At 42.0% G+C, this 20897-nt stretch overlaps 1 protein-coding gene across 2 annotated transcripts in view; it reads left to right on the top strand.

The window, feature by feature from the left end:
• The window catches only part of chrm3a (cholinergic receptor, muscarinic 3a), a 77554-nt gene that overhangs the window by 39295 nt on the left and 17362 nt on the right, over positions 1 to 20897 (top strand). The window contains exon 3 of one of the 2 annotated variants that reach the window (XM_041947416.1): positions 14315 to 14414. The exons of the other annotated variant lie outside the window; for it this stretch is intronic. The gene's annotated coding sequence lies outside the window, so the exon portion shown is untranslated. The remainder of the gene's footprint in view (positions 1 to 14314; positions 14415 to 20897) is intronic. 2 annotated transcript variants of the gene reach the window in all.

Genomic DNA, 20897 nt, shown 5'->3' with positions numbered 1-20897 from the left:
GACTAACGCTTTCCTCCTCAGCCCCTTCCGTGTTCTCCACCGGTCAGTGATCCTGTTTAACCTTGCTGATATCATCCCAGCTGAATCCTGCCCATCAGCAGAGAGAAAGAGAGCCGATGAAGTGCAGGGCCTCCTGAGGTCACCCCTGCACTCTGTTATACTCCAGAGCACCAGGCCCCGCCATTTAGCAAAGTAATTCAACTCATTACCTCCCTCCTCTCCGAACTGTATGCATGGAAAGTGTTATGCCTGAGCAGCCATAGGCTCTTAAGCTGGCTTTCTTTATGAGGTACCCACCATGTGTGTGGGTGCACGAGCGATCGCACATGCTGAGCACCTCTCCCTCTGTCTCCAAACATTGATACAGCACTCGGAGGGAGAATTTCTCTCTAAAAATAAGCTAAAACACAAGTTCAGTTCTCACTTGTCATTTGCAGTAAATCAAGATGAGAACATATGAAAAGTAATTGGAATCCCAGTAATTTCCGAGCGTACTGAGGAAACATAATCTTGAGTTATTGAGGATGGTATGCAGCGTGTTTTACCCTCTGCTGTGTTTGCCAACTCGTTGTTCATGCACATGTATTTATATTATGATTTGTAAAAGCTGAATTTGCAAAGAATCTGGCGTGCTGATTCTGCCAGTGACAGATTTGGATGAATTGTTGTCGTGTGAACGACGACATGTAGTGTTAGAGATTTGCACTGTGGCGTCTATCTCTTTGATATCTGCAAGTGTTATTGTGGGCAATGATGCAAATCAGTGAGCAGAACGCCTTTATGGCGGTGTTGGGTTTGTGTTTGCTTGTTGAATCAGTGTGGTGATGTACGAATAGCAATTCACCGGCCATTTATCAACAGTAGAGCTGAAACGATTCACTAATTAGTCAGTTGACAGAAAATTATTTGAAGTTATTTTGATTAATAACTTTGGTGACTTTTCAAGCAAAAAGCAGGTTTGCCAGATGTGGGAATTTGCTGATTTGATTGATAAACTCGGTCGGTCAGACAAAGCAATTTGAAGACGACCTTTTGTGCTTCAGGAAATTACAACGGCCATTTTTCATTCAACATTTTATAGGCCAAATGATTAATCAGTAATGAAAGTAATTATTAGTCGGGCTGCAACTAATGATTATTTTCCAAAGATATTTAGTGTAATATCCTATATGACAAAAGAAAAGCAGGAAATCCTCTCAGCTGTGAAGCTAAAACTAGAAAATGTTTGGCATTTTGCTTGAAAAATGACTCTTGACAATTCCTGTCGATTGACTAATCAAGTAACTGAGAAATTGTGAAAGCTCTAATTGTTATTTATAGTCCTAAACAACAGACTTTAATGAAACTTCACCAGATTATGATATATATTGATATTGCAGTATGAAATTGCCTAATATTTAGATCTAATACTGTCACTGCCCATGCTGTCACCCTGCCTTAGCCTTACTTAAAGCCAGAACCTATGAGAAAGACAGAAGGATGGATGTGGAGAGGAAAGTACTCCTCAGATTTTTGGCCAGATTCAGATAATGTGACTTTAATGGAGCTTCAGCTCTAATGTATAATTTCTTGTTCATTTTTCAGGAACATTCAGGCCCGGCTGCCCCTTGTCCATCAGCTAAGCTAACTGCCAGTGTGATTTGTGCGGTGGAATAATGCTCACAGCCATTTCCTCTGTGAATTACTGGAGCCAAGAATACCACCCTGTCCCGCAATTAATGACACTCCATTGATTCAGTCTATTCCCTTTTGGCAGGGGAAAAAAAGCTCTCCGGAGGGTTGTTCTTCCCTGGGGATGCTTGTGTTAGTCACAGATTTCCTTGGCTTAATGCACTTAGTTTAAATCTTCCTCTGGGGACATAACCGGCCAGTTTCACCAAAATATTAACCTCAACAGACCCTAAATCAAGAGAATTTGATTTGCAAGCGAGTGCTGCCTGCTTTCTTTGCAAAAAAAAAGAGAGCTAACATTGTGTTAAAATGGATTTTTATGCCCAGTCAAACATGCCGGCTTTTCAACATGACACTTCACCCAGTGACTGAGGTCAGTTCAAGTCGGCTGAGGTCTGAATATTCATGATCAGTTCAAAGTGCTGTTCAGATTGGGTAAAAAAAAAATAAATTTTTTTGCAGACTGAATTCAGCTCATTTAGAAGTAGTCTGATTAGATTTGAAAGCCAAGATTTAAATAGTTGGGTGGATTATTGTTCATCCCAGTGGATTTCAGCAGGAAGGCTCAAACTGCGCTCTGACATCTCATCATATTCCATCCCATTGTTGCTTTGAGGAATGGCAGCGGTTAGAGGAAAAAAAAGATCATTATCCTCCTCCAGTTCTTGCCTTCTGTTTCCTCCTCTGCCTCCTTTCTCCTTCCTGCCTTTACACTGCATACTGGATTTAGTCAGAAATAACCTTACAGCACTGTTTGGCAGATGGCATAGAAAGCCCTCCATCAGCATTATATGGCAAGGTACTGTGTTATTGGTCGGGATCCAATACTGAGGGACACAAACCCCTGCAGTATGAGGCAGAGGAGAAGCCTATTGAGAAGGAAATAGGAGCTCTGGTATGTACTCAGAGGGGAAGACAGGCTGGAGAGAGTTTTGACTAGCATGCAGTTCAGCTATGAAACTGCTAACTTTCCAAACTCATGGCATGGAGCAGAAAAGATTTACTTTGAATGAACTCTTAATGGATTTTCTTCACCTCATGATCTTGACAACTGGTCGATCAGTGCACGCTGTCGCAGGCTCTGACTGCAAAGGTCTCGTGCCGTTTATTTAATGTAAAGAAAAACACGGCGTGACCGTAAAGATGCTGTATTTTAATGCAGCGGAGTTGCTTCGCCTTTCAAATCATTTCACAGTATTATCTTAACAGTGATAGATCATAACTGACGACACAGACTCACATTTATTACATTTACACAGAATTCGACACCACTTTATTCTTCTACTTCACATTTCAGAGAGGAATATCATCATTTTTTACTTTACTACATTTATCTTATTTTACATACAAAACATAGGACCAGTTGATAGAACATTGATCATTGTAGTTAAAAATAAGCTCCCTCTCAACCAGCTGCAACAAATGCAGTGAAGATGTTAATGCATTAATAATAATCATCATAAAATATACGCTAATGTAACTCTGATGGGGGCCATTCTGCTGCATAGGGAGTGCTTTCTGTACTTTAGTACAAAAGTTGTATTATTTTGTTCAGATAAGTCGTCCTGAATCTTCCTAATAAACGTTTTGGAGAATTTCTGAGCTTTGAATGAAAGATGAAAATCTGCAGTTGAGATGACCGATGACTCACTTTTCACAGCTGACAGACTTGCTGGGCATCCGTTCGTCTGCTGGTTTCTCAGTTCTTTAGGAAATGAATGCCTCGTTGATCACGTTGCGCTCTGTGTGAACAGAAGTTCAGAGTTTCCTGAAGCATAATTTGCTGATCCTCTTGTGCACTTAATGCGTAATGATAAAAAGCGTCTTTTTTCAGGTATAAATGGAAGTGAAATGTCTTTCCTTCTCGCTCTTTTAAACAAAATTGGCTCTAGCTCATGAGCGAGAAGAGTTAGTTAGAGTTAAATAAAGATAAAGATAAAGTCATGTTCACCTTTATAAGCACACAACAGGAAAACACTTTCACTTGCACAATGCAGTCAATCCACCTTAACGTCAATGAAACAGCTCCTACGACTAACTCGACTAATGGATTTCTGTCTTGATTTCCTGTCTCACCCAGTTTCCGTGTTGTATTGGTTTGTGTGTGTATTCGCCTCACTTCCACTGCACCGTGTCTCTCCACACATGTGGACCCAGTAAGAGTCAAAATTTCTGCAGCTATGAATGCAATAAATACTGCCCAGCAGCTGCTGCAGCTGCACCTGCCACTGATGGAGACAAAAGCTTAGACGATGAGCTTTGATCCGATGAGGATCCCGATACCCTCGTCTGTCTGTAGTCATTGACGGAGAAACACCCCAGTGACATGGTGTTAATGGCTTCAGCAGGACAACATAATGCAAAAGCCAATGCCTTCGGGTGCTGCCTGAACCATGAATTTGTCCTTGTTTCTCAGTATTTAACGCTCGGCCCGTGACGATGTATGGAAATGCAGATTTGTACCCAGCTGCTCTAATCAAAGCCGCGGCATGAAGTTGCAGAGATCAGAGTCACTTCAAAGTGATCCCCCACAGCCAAAATCCGTCTGTGTTTTTAATTCATAATTTCAGCATGTCTGAAATCAAATGCTCCTATCTCATCATCTTCATAGGTATCTGGCTGAGGATGACAGTACCGTACTGAAGCTGACATGGGCATCTGTGGATGTGAACAACAGAAGTGGTCAAAGGCTGTGGCTGTTTCACTAGCTTCTGGAAGGAAGGGAGAAAACTAAAGGCGAGGACAGGATGGGGATGTGGAAAAGCAGGGGCAGATCAAGAGAAAAGCGAAGTTGGGGGATAGAGATTGATGATGGTTAAAGAAAGAGAACCTTGAAAGTGAAGAAGGGAGGATAGAGAGCAGGGCGGTGTGGGTTCATCAGAACAGAGACTGGAGCTGGAGAGCGAGCATGCAGTGCTGCTGGAGGAGATGCAGCTGTCCTTTGTCCAAGGGGCTGTCGCACAGTCAGACTAATGATAAGTGTGCATGGTTTATAAAATCTATAGCCATGTGTCTTAGAGTTATCGCCTCTCTGTGGCAAAAGCTCATGCACATGGTGGGTTAGAGGACACATGACAGAAGATGGGATCCCGTTAAGCGACTGCACATCCACTGGAGTTAATTGGACTTGACCGGATAGAAGATTGAATAGTGACATTAGTTGCAGCTTGAAATTACTGCAGCATGACATGCCAGACAGGTCTGTTCTGCAGCTGACATGGTGATGTGTATTGGTTTGTTTGTGCTTTGCCCCCCTCCCGAGACTTGGAGGTCATATTCTCGCCGTTGCTTGCTGCTAGAATTGAAATGAGATTCAAATGACCAGAAACCTGACCTATTAGCTTGTTATTCAGGCTGTATGTTTAGCTTGTATCTCTGATTGTTTACACACTGCACACAGCCGTGTGCACGTTCCTGTATGCTTGCAAACTACATCTTCTAAAATTCAAGTTTTCCACAGCGATGGCAGATATTAATTCAGTTTGTTATTGTTTATTTTTTTTCTCGATCTCACAACATTTCAACACAAGCCACAATCTTGTCCTCTGTTTGGGTGGCCAATACTTGGCATTACTCAGACATGACTAAGCCAAGACGCGTTTCATAACAAACTGAGGTTTGCTTCGATGTGTAAGCGGCTCTGCAGTCGCATGGTAAAGTCACCCCGTGCGCTAACACAATCACCGGGACGGCGGTGTAACTGACACCTGACCCAGTAGCCAAAAATAGCGCGTCATTTGTTTGTTCGCAGACTTAATACAGGTCACATGTGCAGTGTAATATCATCAAATTCAATTCCCAAGCGGGGAAGTGCAGGAGAAGGCCATAAAATATGTCCTCAGCCACACAGGCCGGAAATCTGACTTCCAAATGGCTGCGTGGATAATTTAAGGTTCGCGGCAGTAAATGTCTCACATGGCAGTATTTCATTACTTAGGAGGCGCTCAGGTTATAAAACGCTCACTCGATTCTGTTGTCTCACCTCCTACAGTTAGAACGCTATTTCATCCCTCACATGAAGCATTAGCTCTGCCTGTCCGCGACACCCTAAATGCATGTTCACCTCAGAAAGGTTTTATAATGAATCAGCAAAAAAAAAAAAAAAAAAGAAGCTCTGCACTGCAGCCACCAGCTGAGGAGCTGACTGATTGTCAGCATTGTGAGCAAAGCATAAAAGACATAATATAAAATGTGTGGTAGTATTAAGAGGCGTTTCTTCTCAATACAGTGCACGTAGTCTGCTGATTCCCTGCAGCTCTGGCTGGGAGTGACTGATGTGTCCTCGGAGGAAGAGCCAAGCTCCCTTAATGGATTTCTTTTATGGAAGTGTCTTTCAGCCTAGTGCCTTGGAACGCTCTCAATCTGAGTTTGAAGTGACTCCATGTTGTGAAGACTCTCTCACTTTTGGGGAAGTCCTCCCTCGTTCTCCTTGAGCGACCGGGATCGCTGAAACGTGGCGCACGGAGTCGCGGCGTTCGGTGCTGGGCCGTCGCCCGTTTGTCCGGCTGTCGAAGACGGCTGAAAAGTGCCCCATCACCAAAGTGTCTGGAGGTAGATGGGTGCTGACTCTCAGCTGCGAGTAATTCTGCCTCCTTATTGAGCTGCTGCCTGTCCCTTGCAGAGGATGCTGTTAAATGTATTGGCATGTGCCTCCTCTGATAGACATGGTAGCTTCTGTACAGCTGGAAGGCTCCATGCTTGTCATCCCTCATTCATACCCTCCATCTGTTGTGCTTTATTTTCAGAGCACTACAAAGTCCAGTTTGCTTTATGCGTCTATTTTATGCAGCAAATCATATCTGACAAAGCGATTTGGACGCATTATTAAGTCACACTGCATAAAAGTCGTACAGCATACTCTGTCTTGTTTAATTAGAGCTATGGCTTAATTTTGAAACGCTGTCAGCTGTCACCACTTTAATCGGTACACTCGATGATAATTGTCAGGATTTGTAATAAGTTGATTATTTATTTATTTAAGGGGTGATTGCCAAAGCCTCGGTGATGTCAAGCAAATGCTCACCGTGCATTCCGATGTGGACCACTTGTTATTCAACTGAGGTGGCTGGGGTTTCATAGCCTAAAATGAATCCCTTCACTTGCTAATGAGACCACAAAAGACAGGGTAATTCTGAGTATCATCCCCCTGTTGCGCAATTAGGCTTAAAGGTTGAAAATAATAAGATATTGTAATGACTAATTATTTTCCACGGTGTTTGTAGGTGTAAATGTGTGCCAGCAGTTCTCGCGTGCTGTCTGAATGATGCTGTTTGAATATGTTAACATACTGAGCGTTGACACCTGAAGGCAGCACCGGTGGATTTTTGTTTGTGTTGCTCCTGTCTCTTCAAAGGCGTCACCTTCATATACCAATCTTAATTTACGCCAAACAACTTTTTTTTTTCTTTTCTAATGACAATTTTTCTTTTAAAAGTCATTTTGAATTAGCCTGAATGGTGGCTTTCAAATGAGTTTCGGGAATAATGATAACAGAAAGCAGGGAGTTGAAGGCAAGAATCTGTTGCTTGATGAAGTGAGTCTCCCTGCTCCATTATTCAGGTTATCCATCCAGTATCCATCATTATTTGGAAAGAAGAAGAAAAGAGCATTCCTCTCATTAAACAGTGAAGGCAGGGACTTTTCATTGTGATGCATCTTAGGAGCAGCTCTCTTAGATCTTAGGAAATGTTAAAGGGAGCTGCTGATGTTTGAGGAAAGGTCTGCGTTCAGATGCCTGTGCTGCACGCCGGCTCGGAGATAATGACGGGCTACTCAATGAAAAGAAATGACCAGATAAAGCGATAGCTGCTGGACGCCGCTTGTTAAGCCCTGCTGCATAGCACATATGCAGTTTAAAATGATAACAGTGGCACTTGAAATTCTTTATTTACCAGCTACAGCTAGCTAGCAGTTTAGTTCCATAGGTTTCTTAAAACCACGACAACGTCTCTGGATGACTTGTTTTCAAGCAAATATCCTGTAAAAAGGGTTCTAATGGGTGCACTTGCATAAGGAAAATGTAAAATCAGACTGTTATTACATTCTAACGCAATCCAGTGTGGCTCCTTTGCTTGCATACTTGCATAAGCAAGAAGGAGGTTAGACGTATCCTGGAAAAGGGTTTTAGGATGAGAAGTGAGCTGCATGTTTTGGCAAACATAGCACAATCTTCAATAACAACTTTAGCAGGAGTTGCTAGAGTGTGAACTTCTCCATATTGAATAAATAGGACAGAGCTGCTGACTCTACCCCACAGAGGTAAAATGCTACCATGCATGGGCCTTACAAAGTAGTTTGTTGATGATATGTACTTGGACTGGGAAGTGTAGATTTCTACTGTAGGTAGCGAGCCAGTTAGCTGGACAAGCTGATGTTTGCAGCTTACGTTAGAGCAAGCAAAAAGCAGTAAGAAACCTCCCTGGAAACTATCTCACTCACTACAGCCCCATGCTCACCACTTCATCATGTGTAGAAGCTGCCAAACAGATCTGCTAAGCTGTGATTGGCCAATCACTGTTCAAGGAAGTTGGCTTTTTTGTTGCAGCGTAATGATTCATGCCACTGAATTTAATATAAAAACATGCGTGTTGGAAATTTTGTAGAAACTGAAAAGCAAAGCTGCCGACTCGACTCTCTCGAATTTTGTTGGATGCAGCTGAGTGTGAGCCTGCGACGTAAAGCGCGGCAGTTTGTCCCAGCTTTAACTCCTGGTCCCAGAATCTCAGCGCGTCGTACGTTACCATCATTGTGCACTGAGGAGGACAGAGCGGTGTAGCCAGGTGGAACCGGCTGTAATTAGACTGTGGAGGGAAATGATGGACACGCGAAGCAGTCACAGACAATTTACCCCAGAAGAGAAGATACATTCCCTGCTCCACCCACGCATCCTCCACTGCAGCCTCACACAACTGCACCAGCCCGGTCGGATGTTACAACCACACAACCACCTCGCTCCATTAAAGGTCATAACTAGTTTTTATGTGCTTATATTATTCCTCTTACCTCGGCCTGCCTTTGTCATGCATCGGTACCTGCTTGTGTTTTCCCTGGCGTCTCTCTTTCATAACACTTCTGTCTTCAGCTGCTGCAACCTGTTTGCACTTTCAAGCTTTTTCCTTCTCTCTCATTTGTCTTTCCTCTTGGCAGTCAGTTAAATAGATTGTGTTTACTCATGGTTTGCCTTCTATGTGTTTATGTCACAAGCGACACACTCCAACATATTTTCAGCGTCCCCCCCCTCCCCGATGGTGCTATCATGGTCGTCACCCTGAGCAACATAGTTTTAAATCACCTTTTTCCCTAAAGATTATTTTTCATGATAATGGGTAGTTTCATATTGGCAAAATGCCTCTTGGCATAGGCTGTAGCGCTGTATTGTCTCCATCACATTTTAACAGCTTGGCTATCCATCACACATGCCGTGTTTGTCTGTCTCCAGGGTGGAGGTGATTTATTATCCCACTGGAAATTACTGTGCTGATGCTGCCGTTTGGTTAAAAAGAAAAACACCCTAACTCTGAATTTCTGGGAAGAGAAATAGAAACCAAGCTGTGTTTTTTCCTCTTGATTGTCTGTGCAAATTAAGGCTGTTATTTGATAAGGCTTACTTTAAGTGAGCTCTGCTTTTTTGAACGAATGACAAACACTCTCCAAAGACAATTTGGTGATTTTCCTCTCTGTCTTAATCTTACTCTCCAATTACTCCTTTGTAGTTTGCTAAAACCTTCTTATGAATTGCATCCAAATTGCATCATCTTGAAATTGCATCATCAAATTAGTTTTTTTACCAAAGTATCTTTTACTTCTTTTTCCACTTTCTGTATTAGCATTAACATTTATTTGTGGGTGAATATTGAAAAAGACAGGCCTCGCTGCTTTTTGCTCGCCATGCATCCACCTCAATTAAGAGATATCCAAAGTTTTCCACGAGTTTTAAATGTTGCTGACGGCCCTCGGCAGCCCAGCAATAAAACTGCACTAACAGGAGAAATAAAGGTACAAATTACAGGTGAAGTGACAATCAAATGTTGTTATCAGTTCCTGGCACCAGGAGAACAAACACTGTAACTCGCCAGAGGAGGCTCACAGCCATCACATTATTGTATTTTCAGAGAGGAGAAAAAGTCAATATGGAGTTGACTGTGATGTCTTCTTGTATTGATAGACTCTTCGCCACCAGGGGAAGTTAATGATATATGCACACATTTAATGACAAAGCAATTACAGTCATACTGTAAATGTGTAACACGTGTCACCTTTAAAAAGCGATTGAGTTTGTTTCCACTTCGTTGCCTCTCTGTTCACCTCTCTGTCGATCGTATCCTGCGCTTCAGTTGACCAAATTCCTGGAAAAATACAGCGGACAGCTGTGCTCGGACTCAAACAGCTTCAACAGTTTCTTCTTTAAAAGATACAGTTACTGATACACACTGAGGTCACCTGTTTTTCAACCAGATCTCCTTCAACTGAATTGCTACACATTGCTGTTTGGTTTGGTGGACAGTATAAAGTTAGTGAGAGCTTGTGGAATTAATGTGGTGATGGCTGAGGGTTAGGAGGGTATCAGTCTATTGCTTTGGTCCTGGCTAAAATATGTCAACAACTATTTGATGCGTTACCGTGAGATATGGTACAGACAGTCGTGGTCCTCGAAAGATGAAGCCAGTTGACTTTAATGACCCCCTGACTTTCCTCTAGCACCACCAAGTGTTTGACATTTGTAGCTTTGAGTTAAATGTCTTGAAAACAGTTTTCAGTTTTCAGGATTGCAATGAAATGACTTCTCATCTAGCACCATTGTCAGGTATCTGAGCAAATGCCTGCAAAACTAATGATATTCCCATCAACCAATGCCCGACGGTGAACATAGAAAATGTTATGCCTGCTGGACATACGTTAGCGTTTAGCTTAAAGAACCTCTGTACAGCCTCTGCAAAGTCTCACTTTAGAGTCCTGACATCAGTGATTTGTATAAGGTTACACACCCAGAGGTGAATTGTTTTAAAAATCCAAGCTGACCGTTGAACTGATTCTGGCATTTAACGTTTGATGTTTTATCCGATTGTGGCAAGCTGGGACCAGTCTGTGTGTTGGAGTGTGACAAATGCAGGAAGGAGACAAACACACAAACAGAGAGTGTGTTTGACAAACTCTGGCAGGCTATTGGCAGGTTATTCAATTTAGCATGTAGCATTCAGCTGTTTCAAATATTACAAAAGTGACATTTTCAAAAAGCACTTGACTTCAGCACCAAGTTTACAAAAGTTACTGCAGAAACTGATGATGCTGCATATGAAGTCTGTCCTTTAGTTATGATATACTGTACTAGATTGAATTAACTATGCAAAGGTGTAAAAATGCATTTATTGTGTAAGAAATCCACAGCAAAATATTAGAAAATATAAATCAATTATGTGTGTCCTTTAAATTTCACTGGCAAATAGCTAAGATGTTAAACTTTTTCTCATGTAAATTTGTCATTTTAATAAATAAAAAAAAGGATTATTAACTTCCCAAGAAGAAAATGAAAGCTGTCATTCACCTTCTTTTCTTTGGAAGAACTGAGAGAGCAACATGTAAGACGTGTCATTCAGGTTTTTCCACCATGGATAAAAGTGGACAAAAGATGTCAGAGATTGGATTCGGGGAAAAAATCTTTAGCAGGTGTATCCAGGAGAAAGCTGCTGGAGTCCATTGACTTCACCTCACCCATTTGTGGATGATGAGTAGGTCAATCAGCAGGGACTCTATCATCCGTGACCAAACCCTGTGCAGGAAAACCCTGGCAACACGGATTGATGGGCCAGATAGACCAGATGATGATGATGAGTGTGACTGAACGTTGAGCAAACATTGGAACTCTGCACCACCGAGCATTTGTCTTACTTCACTTTTCTCATTTAATTTTGTGGTCGGGTCAGTGGAAGTTAATTAATTTCCCTTCACACGATTTTATCGCTGCCACACAGGTACCTTTAGGGTCAGGTTTTGCAGATAGTACTTTTTAAACTTGAAATAGCTTCCAGTAGAAGTTATCTAAACAGCAATGCAATGCATACTAAAGCAGCATCACCATAGAAATACCCTCTGGTGAACGAGTGTACCCTTTACGGCCAGGAGGTATTCCAAAATATATTTGACTTGAATTTAAACTTTTCTACAGCAAGGACTGTCTTTGCTCGAGGAAAATGTATTGCGAGTGAGACTAAAGTGACCTTCTGTGTGCTTTATATTCACTAGCATAAAATCCCATCATTCATCCCTAAGACAGGAAGTATTATTTATACTGACCAAACAAACAGGAAGACTGACAGCGGGACACTGAGGTTGTCCTTTGGACTGTAAAAAAAACACCAAATAAATACTCCATAATGTCCCAGAAAATGATGAATTCCGCCTATGTTGAGCTGTTTACTGTGTGCATAAACAGCGTTTGAGATCGCTCTTTGCCGACTGCGTCCCAACTTGTGACTCAAAACAAACTCTGTGCAGACGGCCTGTGATGGTGGAGGAAGCGAGGGAGAGCTGCAGGGGACATGCTTCAAAAACGAGAAAGGCTGATCCTGCACGCAGCTGAAGCACAGACACGATCAAAGCAATCCACTGTAGTCTGTCGCGTCTGATCAATGAAATCTCATCGTCCCTCCTCCAGCTAACCCTCCTGTTAGAGCAGGGATATCGCAGCACAAATCCCTCGACTGAAGGCGGCAGAGTGTCCGAGTCAGAGGAGCACAGAGGGGCAGGAAGAGGCGGATTGAGGGACGGGAGGAAGAAAAGCCTCAGAGGGATTAAACAGCAGTTCATAACGCTTGTTTGACAGAAGTTTGACCTTTTTAATGAACGCCAATGTTACTATTTGTAATTAAAGTGACATATTAATATATTAAAGCCAACTTCCTTTACCAGATTTTCATAAGATGCAAAAAAAGGAGCTAAGAGGATGAGCAAAAATGAGGAAGAGGTAGGAGAAGTGTAAGATGATGATGAGATATAGAATTAAATAAAAAAAAGAGACTGCTGGATTATTTTTGACATACTTTTCACATTTATCTTCAGGAACCGAAGTGTTTCACTGTGGGCTGAAGGTTTAAGCTCAGATATCAACAAATATCTTCCCTTTTGAATTCATGTAGCTGCTCTGATTTCAGACATGAGTCATTTTTTTAAAGTTATAAGTCTGCGCTTGCGGCAGATTTTGTCTAATTTCTATCGTTTGCTTTGAAACTGATAACAAACATGGTGGGAACAGATACAACGCTTCCTTTTACACTCTAGCCGCAGCTTACTTAGTAAATGTAAATGTTTTAATTGAAATGTTTGACTTCATTTGCCGTGTAAATGCCATGTGTTGGCATGAAAGTAAACAAACTGGTCATTTCGTGAGTACACACTAGTCTAACAACTTCACCACAGTGTCAGGTTTCTCTAAGCACTGTTGATGCATTCTGTGCAGCAAGGGTGAATTTAGCAAAGGAATACCCACAGTGCAGTATTTTAGGTGCTAATTACACAGATAAATGTCATAAGTTGAGGCTTGTGCACGGTCTTTATTGATGGTGGAATCATCAATGTAATGAAATTCATATTTTATTTAGCATTTTTCAAACTAATCAATTTCCCACAGTTTTTAGAGTGAGTTCTCACTTCATACTTCATTGAACTAATGGATAGTAGATTATTAACAGATGAACAGTCACCTGAATTGTCTGGTTTAACAGGATAATATGACAGAAATTTATACAGCCCCCTTCCCCAGAGTCAGAGGGCCGATGTTGCACAGTGTCGGTCTTAAAGCCTTAAAGTCCTACAGAAAACCTTGAGGGACAGACACTCCCTGTGAAGCTGTCATGATGGCCTCTTTGTTGTGATATCTCCAAGATTCATGTGAAGGCTTTTCCTTCAACCCTTCTTCAGAGGACTATTTTTTAGGCGATGAGCTCTTTGACTCTGAAAACATAAAGTCCCCTCTAACAGAGTCTCTGTAATCCATCCATGCTGACTCCTCTGATTAAATACACGTTCTCGTTACATTTGGGAGACGCTGCTGCTTAAATTTGCATACTAATGAGGAAAAACTGATTTTGTTGATATTGATATAACTCTGTAAAGCTAAGCAAATAAATTAAATCTGATAAATATTAACACAGTTCAGTATTTGGAAAAAGTGTGTTTGCAATATTAACTATTCATTTGATCTGAATCATGTAATTATTATGTTTAATATATCATAATGATACTGTTGGGTTATTAGGTAGCTGAAATGCTTCATGTCTTGTAATTGAAGGTATAGTTTTTTGTTTGCCTTTTTATTTAGTGCTGTAATTCCTAATTTTCCCCTTCTCCTAAACGTGCCAAACAAGTTGGTGCCAAAAGCACTGAGCAAAGTTTGCATCCACCAAACGAGAAAATAAGATTAAAAAATGTTGCTTGAAAATCTTTCCTAATTTCCTCTCCCTCAGGAGGAAAACAACTAACCAGATGAAAACGCTCCGTCAGCTTTCACTGGCAGGGAAACAGACTCATCCTTAGTAAACAGAACAGAAGCACCTAATCTTAATTGAAGTTAACTGGCATCAAGTTCAGTTAAACACAAAAGATAAATTAGAGTTTACTCATGAATTTTGCTTGTTTTTTATCTCTCCAGCGAGCCCTTGAGGCCTACAGGCACGGATGTCTGACATGGCGGGAGTTCACCTAAAGGCTTCGGCGGTTGTGTTGGTTGACCTCTAATTACATCACATCCTGTGAGTCTTCACGCTGTGCTCATATTTCAGTGGTAGCTTCCACATCAGCTGTAATGTACGCTGCCCGCGGGCCAAGGTAATGTCTGTTTGATGGACGAGTCGTCATCCTCCGGAGACCAAAGATTCTTTTATTGCATTTCACATTATTCTGGGAACAATCCACTAAAAGCTAAGCTAGAATAATGGCTGCTGACTGCGTTACAGTCCTCACGCTTCAGAAGAAATACAGTCTGTAAATTGAAAAGCGGCATCATAAACGCAGCATTAAAAGATTTAGTGTAATGAGTTTATGTTCGATGCATCGACTGAGCGGCGATGCTTCTTCCCTGAGGAGAAAATGTGGTGAAAACGTCAACTCATGCCAAAAACTGACAATTTAACATCAGCAGAGCTTCAAAGTCTGTTCTGCTGAACCCTAACTTTCCAAAGCATTGCACCTCTTTTCCTCTGATATGTTATAAATACTGTATAACCACTGTTTCATGATTCACATAAAACTATCTGAGCATATACCCGACAGTCTGTGCTATTCCTCTGACTGCAGTTAGCAAAGGGAATTCATCTAAAAACGATTTGAGCGTAAAGATGGCGGCTCTCGTTATTCAGTTGACTGCAGTCGTTAACATGAAAGGCAGGTATCAGCCAACGTTTTTTTACAAACTGAGGAGTGAGTTTTCTAAATGGTTGAGAGGAACATAAACTGTTAGCTGCAATAGTTTGTGAGTCGTGTCCTTGACAATCAGAGGAGGCTGCATGCAGAGGTGACAGCCTCCCACATTAAAAAGAGAAACGCCGCCTGCAGAGTGTCAGAGCGCTTCATCATACCTAGTAAGTGTTTGCCTCTTGGAGGGCAGCGTCTGAGCATTGCATTTTAAAACTGTAGGGAAATGCCAGGACTTTCTTAACCAAAACGTACTAAGCTGGGTCGTGTTGCTCTGTCAGCATGCTTAACACCAGTTAAAGTAAAGTCAGTCCATGTTTGCAGAAATAAACCGCTCAAAACTCCTGACAAATAGAAAGGACACAACGCTTATATTTAGTCTAATAATAATATGCATGTTCAAGAGAAGGAGAGAAGTGGGAAAGTGCAAATAACAGCATTATTGTCATTTCACACCAGCCTACGTTTCTCTTGTTGTCCACCAAGGCAGCCAGTCACTGTTCCCCTCTTCATTCCACGCAGTCAGTACAACCTGCTCGGCCGCCTTAACGTCAGACGACTGAATTAAGAATATGGTGGAGCTATCTCAGATCTCAAGGCTGCACGACGCAGATCTTGTTGTACAAACACTCCAACTGAAGGAGAATCCTGCAGCTTTGCTCTCTTCCTCACGTTAAATCCCGGTGTCAGGCCCCCGTGGACACGTCTCCTCTCACACTGATGACTCTAAAAAGCCAAAAATTGACTGTGCACTCAACAGCAAAACGTGATCACTCTGTCAATACAGCCCGAAACTCACCCCTGATAAAACATTCCCCTGTTTGATGTATGATCTCAAAAAGCAACATGAAATCTAGTGGAGAATAACTGGGTTGTTTGTCAAACAGGGCTCCTGCACTGAGGCGTATAACCTCACCTGCACTTATCATAGTTTGCTTTAAATAAGAATGTTTCAGCATTGACAGTTGTCCCTATTAATGCCATAATCTTCATCTTCACTGTTCTGCAGCACCTTTTAACTGTACACACCACAGACTGTATATAAAGACGGATCATGTGTCTCCACTTCCTCCCACTGTACAAACACAAGGCCAAAACAGGGGGGAGGTCCCTCCCATACACCCACCTGACTCAATCAAGAGCACACCTGAGCTGTCAATCATGATGCCTTTCTTTATAGCAGATAATAACTAAATCGCTCATCCAAAAAATCAACACCTGAACATAAATCTGCAGGATAAGAACTAAAATGTAAAATGACAGAATCATCTTTGGGAGATATTTATTTGATGTGTGCTTTGATTTTTCTTTTTTAGGAGGCGATGCTTTGGCTTTCATTTCATCCATGTTTGCATACAGCCCATGGTACGCGCACATGCAGTAATGATGCCGTCCAGCAAGCAGCTACAGTATACACACAGACTGCAAATCAGAGCACTGATTTGAATGTGGATCTGGTGTGCATCAGCAACACCAACAAGTAAACTGCATTTCCAAAATATCCTCATTCTGTCCACCCCCAGAGGGAGAGCTTCTTAGAAAGTGTTCATTAAATATCCACAGCTCTGACAGACATAGGGAGCCTAATATGGTATTTTTGGTAAGTCTACATTAACAGGCTCTGAACTGAGCATCACCATGACACTGGAAAATGTTCATTTCACTGCATCGGAGGCGTAACTCGCTCTGTGGCCATCAAATTTCATTTTAACTCCCGAAACATAGATTCTCATTAGTAGAAAGGCATGCATACATACACAGAATCATTCATACCGATATAACAACAGCGATCCACGCAGCTTACTTGCACTTTCATTGTATCTTAAAGACAGCTGTCGTTCTCTGACAACAGAAAATCCTTGCAACCAAAGTGTCTGTTTGGCTCCGTTTACAACCAAAGAGAAAAGTCTCTCGAGGAGTGCTAGACGATAAAAGCAGAGACAGTGCAACACAGAATAAAGGGTACGTCGGGGTGAGATCACCTGCACTCTTGAACAGATATTTTTAAGGGCAGAGATTTAAAGATCCTTCCGTTTTTTCTGTCTGCAAAAAAAGGCTCTGACAGTGACAGTGTGAAAATGTCAGGCTTAGGTCAAAGGGACAAATTTCATGCTCAATTATGTAGAGGGTCATAAGGTCAATAATTTGAGACTTGACGTCATTGAGCTTTACAGAACTGACTGTAAGATCTCAAATTCAAGTCTTAAATTAGGGGGAGGCTGCTGCAGGGAAGCAAGTGTTGTTCTGTGCCGTGTTGCCTCAGGGGCTGACGGAGCTCGTGCTCAGGCAGGAGAATGGAGAGCTGCAGTAATCCAAGCGTGATGAAGTAAAGGCATGGATTGCTTTTTCCAGATCAAGAGAGGAGAGTTGGAGTTGTTTTTTTTTTTTAGCAGAAGAAAAAAAGGCTGTTTATTATGCAACAATTGTAATAATAAATGATTGGGATATGTGATTCTCATTGTATTGTATGATTGATTTTAGCCATGTTTACAGAGAGGGTTGCCCTCCACACATGGGGCATGAAAGGCAGAGCCGCACTGTTTCACTTGAATAAACAAGTGATCGAGCAAATACGCATCAATTAAAATGACAGATCCCGGATGTGGATTTGCCCTGAAATTCAAACTCAAACACCTTGAAAACCCAGCAATGAAGAGTCCAGTGTTTGCTAACACCTTAATGTTTTATTGATCCAGGTGTACAGTAATTCAGTCACCCAACAACAGAGTGGAGCAAGCAATCTAACGCTTATTGAGTTGTTTGGAAACTGAGTTTCAACTTTCTTCAGGAACTTGAAAAGTGTCAGTTGCACTTTCACACAAATCCTTTTTTGCCTCCTCTGACCTGATTTTTCTGCTCTCGGCTTGATGACCGTGTCTCCAAAAATGGCACTTTCTCCTGCAGCATTTTGTGTGGAACAGATGAAGGTATTTGACAGCAGGGCTTATTTGGGATTTGTGTTTGCACATGACGGTTTGCACATGAGGGGAGTACAGCACTCCAGCGTGAGTTGTAAAGTGAATGTTCTCCTGGCCGTTCTGGGACTTGGAAGAAGAATAGATAAAATAAGTTAATGAAGCATTGCGTTAGTTCAGGCAGGACATGCACCGTAAGTCATGTGCACCCGGCAGCTGATCATCAGCTGATCCAACAAGCATCAATCACGTTCAGTGATTCAAGCAAGGCGATTGTCTGCTGGAGCTGTCGGCTCCTCATTCATCCCTCCAGTTCATGCATGTCAGCTCTTATAGGTAATGGAAAACACACTTTACTTAATAATTACACCAAAATGCTTGGAGAATATTGATTTTTCCTCCACACAGATTAGAAATGCATCTAAAACACTGTGTTCAGGTGTTACCTGCCGATTTTTGATGAGTTTCCAAATGGCACAAAATGATCTGACATCACTTATTCAAAGGGCCGACTCCAACCTTTTGATTTTGATATCAGGCTAATGACAGCACTGTGTGCGGTGGACTCATTTCGCTTTCTGTGCGTCATCAAGTTGATCTTTAACGCAGCGTTTGTTCAATATTTACAGAGCTCAATGACCTGCATTTTTCAATATGGTAAGCCTTTGCCATCACGGTTGCGCGCTTTCATATTGATTGATAATATACTGCAGGTGTGACAACAGGTAAAAAATGTGTTTGTTGTGTTCATGGTGCTTCATGTGACTGCCGGGCAGCAGACCACTGTTCGAGCCTTGTTTGTGGTGACTAAACTCTGGTATTTTAAGCCAAAACATGACCTTTTCCTGATCCTAACCAAGTGTTTTTTGTGTCTAAATCTAACCAGACCTTAACCACAGCGTTATAACTTAAAATTGTAACATAAAGGTTGAACGTGCATAAATGTTACGTTTCAGCATAACCATGGTCTGCAGAAAGGTACAATGCCAACATTTATTCTAGAGATTAGGTTGGAAATAGATGCCTGAGACATGTCTGAGAGGATTATGGAATCAGGGTAAAGGAGGAGCAGCTGTATATAAGTAGCAGCTTCATGCCATGTTCATGCATGACAACCCAGTGCACTGTAATTTCAACATGGTTTAGGTTAAGGTCACCCAGGGAGACAAACAGAAAGAGGGATAATGGAATAATATCAGTCACATTCAGGCCACTGGGGGATCGTCCTACCTGCTGTGTCTTTCTTAGCCTCTGCTCTCCTTTGTCTAACTGCTTCTCTTTATGTTCTCCTGTCTGTTTCTCTCCCCTCGAAAGTTCATTTTAATGCATGAGATAAAGCCATTAGCCCATAGACAGAAATTCTGCGCAGGGGGAGAGATAAGGAGGGAGAACTGTATTCCAGTCGGGCTTTTTTTCTGATCGCTATCCTTACATATTATATTTAAGGCTACGAAACGGCTGCAACCTCCGGATCGCAGTCCTCAGGAATGACTGAGACCCTTGAATGGTTATGGTGTTTATCTTCATCCACTAACTTCAGCATTGAGTAATATACTCACTCTCAGCACTGTTTAAATAAGTCTAAGGGCCTCAGAGCCTCCTCGATCGGGCGCTGACATCTGAAGAGAGAGACACGAGAGCCTGTAGGGTGAGAAAAATGGTCCAGTTGATTAAGAGAGAGGGTAGTTCAAAGCAGAAACCCCAGAAAACTTCATTCCTGGTATCGTAGGAGGGAGGAAGGGATATTTTCTGGCAACACATACAAGTGGTTGAAGAGGAAAGAAAAAATTTGAATTTTTGTCCGCAGGAATAATACACTAATTTAATAGAAATTTAAGACCTTTAAGACTGCTCTGTGCTTCTTCTCGCACAAAATCAACATGGTTACTGATGTTTTGCTGCTTTTAGCACATATTATGACGAGAGTCCAGCAGTGAAGTATCAATAAACACTGTGATTTACGCAGCAAGCGCTCTGGCACGCAGCGTTCGGAACAGCACGTGTGATGTGATTATGACAAATGACAGTTCTCAAGTTGTTGCTAATTTTCGGCAAATAGCAGGGGGATTACTGATAGGCAGGTGAGTGATTTGTTATGTTACCTCATGCCGTATCTGTGTCACCCTTTGCAGTGGCATTGCACGGGGTGTGTTCTCTGAGCCCTGAGTGGAGAAGGATATGAAAGCAGTACTGAAAAACTTCAACTGATGACACCTGAAGAAGAAAATCAAGAGCCAGTGAATATTCATCGTCGTAAAAGCCAAGATGTAATTTGGTTGCGTGATTCCTTTACAGCCTGAGAATGATTTTTATGGCTGAGCCACCCACATCGTATTATCGGAGCCTGTTCTGGTCTGTGTTGTCTCTTGCTGTGAGTGCTCCCACTCATATTAGCCGTGTTGTAAGTGCAATAGGAGTCAAAGCGAGTCTTTTTCCACTCAGCATGGCTCCATACAGTATCAGAGGCTTACGAAGAGCTCATCACTCTCCATCCTCATAATGTTCCTGTCAGTGTGCCGGATGGGAACTATTACATGCCACAGATCATCATTCACTCGATGCAGGGGCCCCCCCATAAATGTTGGCAGTTTTATTATACAAGATATTAGTCCATTTGTGTATTAGCTCAGTGGTTTGCCTCGTTATGCTAATTTCAGAGGGTGTCTCGTGCACTTTGTAGTTAGCTGTAGGGACGGCAGAAGACAAGACGCCCCTGTCAGAAGGATTCCACTCCACTATTCAGATTTATTTTACAATATGTCACTCGTTCTTTGGCTTCTTCTTAGATCAGCTCCATTGTAATCCAGCTCATGTCGAGTCCTTCGCTATGAATGGACTCCGTTTCATGTCTCCCTCTTGTGTCGGATGCTTCCTGACAGACCAATAACAGCAAGCCTCGGCGGCAAA

The sequence above is a fragment of the Chelmon rostratus genome, chromosome 11 (genome assembly GCF_017976325.1).
Source record: "Chelmon rostratus isolate fCheRos1 chromosome 11, fCheRos1.pri, whole genome shotgun sequence".
Lineage (NCBI taxonomy): Eukaryota > Metazoa > Chordata > Actinopteri > Chaetodontiformes > Chaetodontidae > Chelmon > Chelmon rostratus.
Note: the sequence above shows the minus strand (reverse complement) of the source record. Positions and strands in the feature narration are given on the sequence as shown.